The 6,349-nt window shown below is 35.2% G+C and overlaps 1 non-coding gene across 1 annotated transcript; it reads right to left on the bottom strand.

The window, feature by feature from the left end:
• Positions 1 to 5,119: 5,119 nt before the first annotated feature.
• Positions 5,120 to 5,193, bottom strand: trnai-aau (transfer RNA isoleucine (anticodon AAU)). The gene has a single exon. It is a non-coding gene; the product is annotated as a tRNA-Ile (tRNA).
• Between the last annotated feature and the right edge of the window lie 1,156 nt (positions 5,194 to 6,349).

Here is a 6,349-nt window from a genome sequence, read left to right as displayed (position 1 = left end):
AAAACCTATGTTTGGCTACAAAAAGTCTACAAACCAGTGACAATAAGCTGTTTCCTCATCAGAATCCCAGTTGTGAGGGAAGAAGAGGAAGTTTGTGTCGAGTTAAAACTTAAAGGTAGGGTCGGTAACTTTCTAAACCTAGCTTGATTTTGATGTAGCATGCTCCGACAGCTCCGCCTTCCGACTCCCCCTCCCCCCTGTGCTTCCTCTGAAGCCACCCCCCCTCACTCACATGAACGCGCACGCAGAAGCAGACCTCAGCCAAGCGTATGATGTCGCATTCAGCGGTAAGATATACTTTATCATTTTATATGTTAAAAAAGTGACTAATTTACTAACAACGGTGGCGGCCAAGCTAGCATGTTAGCATTAGGTTACCCGGTAGTAAAGCGTTTAGAAGGAGGGCGACATTCGTCCTCAAGTTGTAGTCCTCCTGAAAACAAAGGTTTATTATAATGAGTTTTTCTTTACCACTACTCAGAGTATCGATCAGCTGGTCTGCCACTGTCCTAGAACATAAGTAATACATCTTTTACCTCATTTATTTTATTATAATCATTATTTTCATTTATTTGGCACCTTATTCATTTTCACCTTGTTATTCAGTTTCCCTTACAACATCTGACTTTTCTGCGTGTCTTTAATTATTATTTTTAGTGTTGTTTTCATTTCTTATTGTTTCTTTTTAGTGCCACTTTTTGCCTAATTACCAGTCAGGGATAATATAACAGACAGAGAGAGGAGTATAGCTGTAGTCTGTAGAAACCTTTTTTATTATTATTTATTTCTGTACATTCTGGTTTCTTTTTTATATTTAATATTCTGTATTTATATATTATTTCACCCGAGTGCTGCTTTTCTTTTCTTTCTGTAATACAACTGGAATTGTAATTTCCCTGCCCGAAATAAAATAAAGCATATCTAATCTAATATTGTTTTTTTTTAATTCAATAGATTTAATAGAGCTGGGAAAAATAATGTCATGTCTACAGCAATTACAGATACATTTTTTGTTCAGTTATAATCATTGACGAAAAGCCTAAATGTTTGATATAATTTCTTATTTCTCTTTTACAGTTCAGAAGGTGAGAGGTTTTATGCCTTGGACTGTGGGATAAAACTGGTACTGGGCTTAACTTTAGACATGTTGATCCTAAATACCTGTTTTAGGTATTACCACTCACTCCTTCTCTCTGTACACAGCCACCACTTTTATAGCTAAGCTCCACACTGGTCACCAGACTGGTTTGATTACAATACGCACAATATACACAACTATAACATCACATCTCACTCTCACTTTACAATAATCAGCTCTTCCCCACCCTCTCCATTTACTACTTTGACTCCCTCTTCCCTGTTCCCTTCCCCCCATCTAGGTGTAACACTGCCCTTTCTTTTTATGTCCTCCTTTATAAAGTATGTCTTACCTTTCCTTACAGGGAGGGCTGGTGATGGTCACACTATACAATAAAATAAATTATTTTATTTAATTACACTAACAAAACATGCATTGCTGTCTATGAAATATTGCATTTCTTGTAATGTTGACCTTTAACAGCATGTGCAGACAAAGAGAGAAACATATAGTATTGTTATGTCAAATCTGGAAGTTTTGTTTTTTTTCACAAAATGTGAATGTCAATAGAAAAACATTTTATTCATAAGTATTTAAATTAAAAACAATCTTTGATGAGCCAACACATCACTATCTATCTTTTATCAGTATCTTGTTTTTGTGCAATGCTTTACTGTAATAATATTAATAATTTGTATTTGAAACCTGTTACTAAATTATTTAAATCGGCTTTTATTTACTTTTATAACACTTTTATCAAAATTAAATAAAATGTCTAAAAAAATTAATTTTACTCATGTTTTCTATTTATGTAAAGCGTTTTTGTGGATATTGTATAGACCATTATGTAAGTGTTAGAAATTATTCTGATAATAATAACATAACAATAATGTAAATATCAATTGCTTGATATATAAAACACCATATAAGGGGGGCCAAAAGAAAACCTGTCCTAGAGCACCAAAGAGGCTAGTGTTGTCATTGTGTTAGTGGCTAGTGGTATTATAACATGTAAAATAAATATATTTACTGTCCTCAATATAGATGTAATTGTTTTAGCAAAAGTGTGAAATGGTAGAAGTTCTAACATCCATTGTTCCTCACACCAGCCTCACAGTAGATAGTCAGTCACCAGATTATCTGGATACTATTTGGACTGTAACACTGTTAAGATCACCTACACCATAAAACAATGAACTTTAAACGTGAGCAGCTTTATATGAGCTAAAACATCCACAGACTGAATGAAAACAGGAGCAGAAAACTGCTGAAATAAATCCTAAACAGTCCTATTGTGTGAGGAGACCTGGTCCAGGACCTGTGGAGGAAAACCACTGCACCAGTGGACTTCAGTTCTCCCTCTAATTTACTGTAAATATCCAAATATCTCACAAACAGAACAAGATTTATTTGGTTTTTCTGTATTTATGTTTTGGTTTTAAGTCAGTAAAACAAAATAACCACTGTTTATTTGTTACTATGATTTAGTTTTAAAACGTAATAACCACAGAACGAAGGGTACACAGATAATAACCGTCTTTAGCCTGTTTTTATGAATATTCATAAACTACTATCTAACTGCTCCCTGGGTGTCTGTAGTTAGCAGCCCACTGCTAACCCTCTGGAATAATGGGTCAAAATACAGAGAATGAGTGAGTGATCAATAAAGTTACATTATTTTATTTATTATTTTCTACCTGTCAGTTGATTATCCAGATGTGTCGCTGGTTTGGCTGGTCCTGAGCTCTACGTCTGGTGTCAGCAGTGAAAGTGTGGAGATGTTATCTCTGTGTGGCTACCGTTAGCTGGAGGTTAGCTGTGGGCTACATGGTGCTGTGGTGTGATGGACGTCTGATGGTGGCTCAGAGTGGGAGTTGTTGTGGTAGAATGTTCTCCTGTGCATCAGGACTTAAGGCCTGTCTGAGGGAATGGGTGAGGAAGCTCCATGACTTATTTACCTGTGATGTACCATGGTGATAATTGATAGACAGAAAGACATCATTCCATTATGTTACATGTACCGTAATATGCAATATTACCTTAAGTTGTTTAGATTTAAACTGACTTGTAGAATACCTCTACTTTATTTTCTTCATCAGCACTTTAAACATATTTTATTTTTATTCATAATTGTAGTTTTAAATGATGAATGTCTTTTAAATCCTCTTTTTGTGTATTTCTATAAACATAACTTTGTTTGACTGGTGCTCAGGGAGTATGGAGGACCAAACCTGCCAAACGTAAAAATAAATAAATGTATTAATAAATATTGGAATAAATAAATAAAAGAATGAATATATAAATAAAGAGATAATTAAATGCATAAATAAATTAATAAAAACTGGTAAATAAATCTGACATAAACAAATAAATGTCTTAAATTGATTTATACATTTATTTATTTATTCATGTATTTATTTCTACTTTATTATTTCTACTTTTATTTATTTCTACATTTATTTATTTCTACATTTATTTATTTTAACTTTTATTTATTTCTACTTTTATTTATGTATACATTATTTTTTCAACATGTATTTATTTCTACATTTATTTATTTCCACATTTCTGTGTCCGTATGCTAATGAGGTAGGAGGGACTAACCTCAGTCTCATTCAGGATTGGTCAACTGAGCGATCCAATCAGATCCACTTCCTGTTGCAGCAGATGGGCGTGGCTTAGATGAAGAAGTGAAGATGGCTGATTTCAGAGTTTTAGTGAATGACTTACGAGCTTTAGCTGATGAAGTTGAAAACAATTCACCAAATGACGACCTTCACTTTTATCTGGATAGTTTTATTAACAGCTTAGCTCAGCTAAACTCTGATATGGATTTAGAAGTTGACCCAGCAGTGTTTGATGGTCTGGAAGAAATTTCCCACCAGTTCTGCATCTTCTCAGAGACTGAAGAAACAACCTTCAGATGCCCCTCCTACTTTTTACCCCCATATGATTGAGGCTCACCTCCATTCAGAGAACACTGCTCTGGACATCACAGAGATGTTCAGTGTGAGTGAGAGAACAATTAGTGTGAGGATGGTACATTATGAGATAAGGTCATTTTAACCTACTTCTGTCAACATCTGTTTTGTAACTCTTGCTTGTTTGAAAGTAGCAACAGTAGAACTATATTTGTGTGTAAATATTACTCATGTTAATGTGTATTAATAGTAGGCTAGGCTAACGTTGCATTGCTATTCCATTTCAATACTTATATTATGAAGCTATAGACTGGTCATATTATATGGCATATGTTCAGGTTCTAATGTCATGTAGACTACACAACAATTAGGCTACATTAAAACAATCTGGTCTGTTTTAACAGCACATCAGCCCTTGTCCTTAATATCAGCTAATGTATAAAGTCATCTAGTATTGTTTTGTCCTTGTTATCTCTAGCATCTGTCCAGGTTAGCAGTAGTTTTAATTTAGAGTTCAGTAAAACTTACTTTGTCAAAACAAGCACAGTTGTAGCTATAGTGTGCTAATATATGTACATGTTTGATCATTAAAAATAGGCTACATTATTATTAGTCTATGAGTTTTTATTACATACAATGGTTAGATCATTTCACACACAGTTTTCATTTCATGTCTATTGTGACCTTTCTCATTGTTTTGGATAAACAGAGTCCATGATTTATTCACTACATTGTAAGACAATGATTTGGATGAAAGTATAACCTACATTCTGCAGCTCCATCACAACTGTGGATACAAAATGATGGTTGGACACCTGAATACACAAGGCATACACATACAAAGTAAGTATTATTAGTATTTAACCTAAATTGTTCTGGGATTATTCATCAATAAATAACTACTTGCTGATTTATTAAGATGTTAAAAAGAAGCTTCTTTACTGACAGTCATTCTAGATTTTTGGCTATTTGTGAATTTTCTTCCAGGTTTGGGAATGATTAACAGTTTAGATATTCTTTATCTGTGTTTATTGTATACATATTCATACCTTGTCCTTTCTGACTCATACACTAACATTTACAACACATGAAAGCAGGTTTATGGTCCTTGATTAATATCTGGTCAGTATGGGGTTTGAACCCATGACCTTGGCGTTATTAGCACCACGCTCTGACCAGCTGAGCTAACTGGCCTATGAAGCTGCAAAAATGTGTAAAAATATGGTTGAGTTAAAATGATCACGGTTCTAAACACCTAGAAAGTTGGCAGGTGAAAATTCAGTAGTAGTCATCGCTTAGCTTAAAGCTGCAGTATGTTTTTTTTTTTTTTTTTATGTTATTTGGTCAAAAATCAATAATCATCTTTGAGCATATTGTAATCCAAAGTGTTCTGAGTAGACAGTGAATCTCTTCTCCTTCTCCAGGCTCTGAAAATGAAGTTTATCAATACAGGATGGATGTCAGCCAATCAGAGGTCTTTCTAACAATGGGACCATCCAATGAGCTGTTTTAAGCATTACTATTGGCTGCTTGAGCTGCTCATTAAAAATCAATGTGTGTTCTTGATCCGAGAGTAGAGAAAGTCTCATGGCTTTATATTCCAGCAGAAATCTCTAACGTGACTTTAAAACAAGAGGAAAAATGAAGACTGAGGTGGAGAAGCAACAGAATAAAGGCACAAACATGTTCATGAGGAACAGAGTCACAGAGGTTCCTCTGACTCTGTGTGTGTGGTGGACTTCACTTGATCTGCTTTCAGTCCGTGCACAGTCTGCCCTGAGTCAGAGAGAGAGTGATAACAAACGAGATAAATAGCTTGTAAAACTAAGAGAAACATTATCTAAGGTGGAGACAGAGAACAGACACATTTCATCTGCAGTGTGGAGTGTGTCTGCTCTGATCAGCTGCTTGTGTGTGAGGATCAGCTGTGGCTCTGAGCCTCTTACTGTCCTCACAGCAGTGAGTGATACATGCTTTTATGTCTCTAAAACATCAGAAAACTCTCCAATAACACAAGATAAAGTCTCTACATTTGTTTCTAGTCTCTATGGACAAATCTTTGCCCAGAAACTAAAAGGTTTATGTGTGACTCACTAAAAATGAACAATATTAATACTTTTGAATGATAATCTTTGTAAAATGCCTAGTCAGCTGATTGAGGCTGTGTGTGTCAGACACTTTCTGTATCCACGGACCAATCAGATCATTCATTCATTCATTATACACTTTCATTATACACTGTGGTGACGCTGACAGCCTCAGCAGGAACATACAGCAGTTGTGCTGTTATACACAAAGTGTGGGGGTCCTTTCCCACCCCTGTCACAGGAGCGTGCACGTAGCCAGGCTG

Source organism: Gouania willdenowi, unplaced genomic scaffold, assembly GCF_900634775.1.
Source record: "Gouania willdenowi unplaced genomic scaffold, fGouWil2.1 scaffold_244_arrow_ctg1, whole genome shotgun sequence".
NCBI classification, from domain to species: domain Eukaryota; kingdom Metazoa; phylum Chordata; class Actinopteri; order Blenniiformes; family Gobiesocidae; genus Gouania; species Gouania willdenowi.
This window is presented reverse-complemented; position numbering and strand designations above follow the sequence as displayed.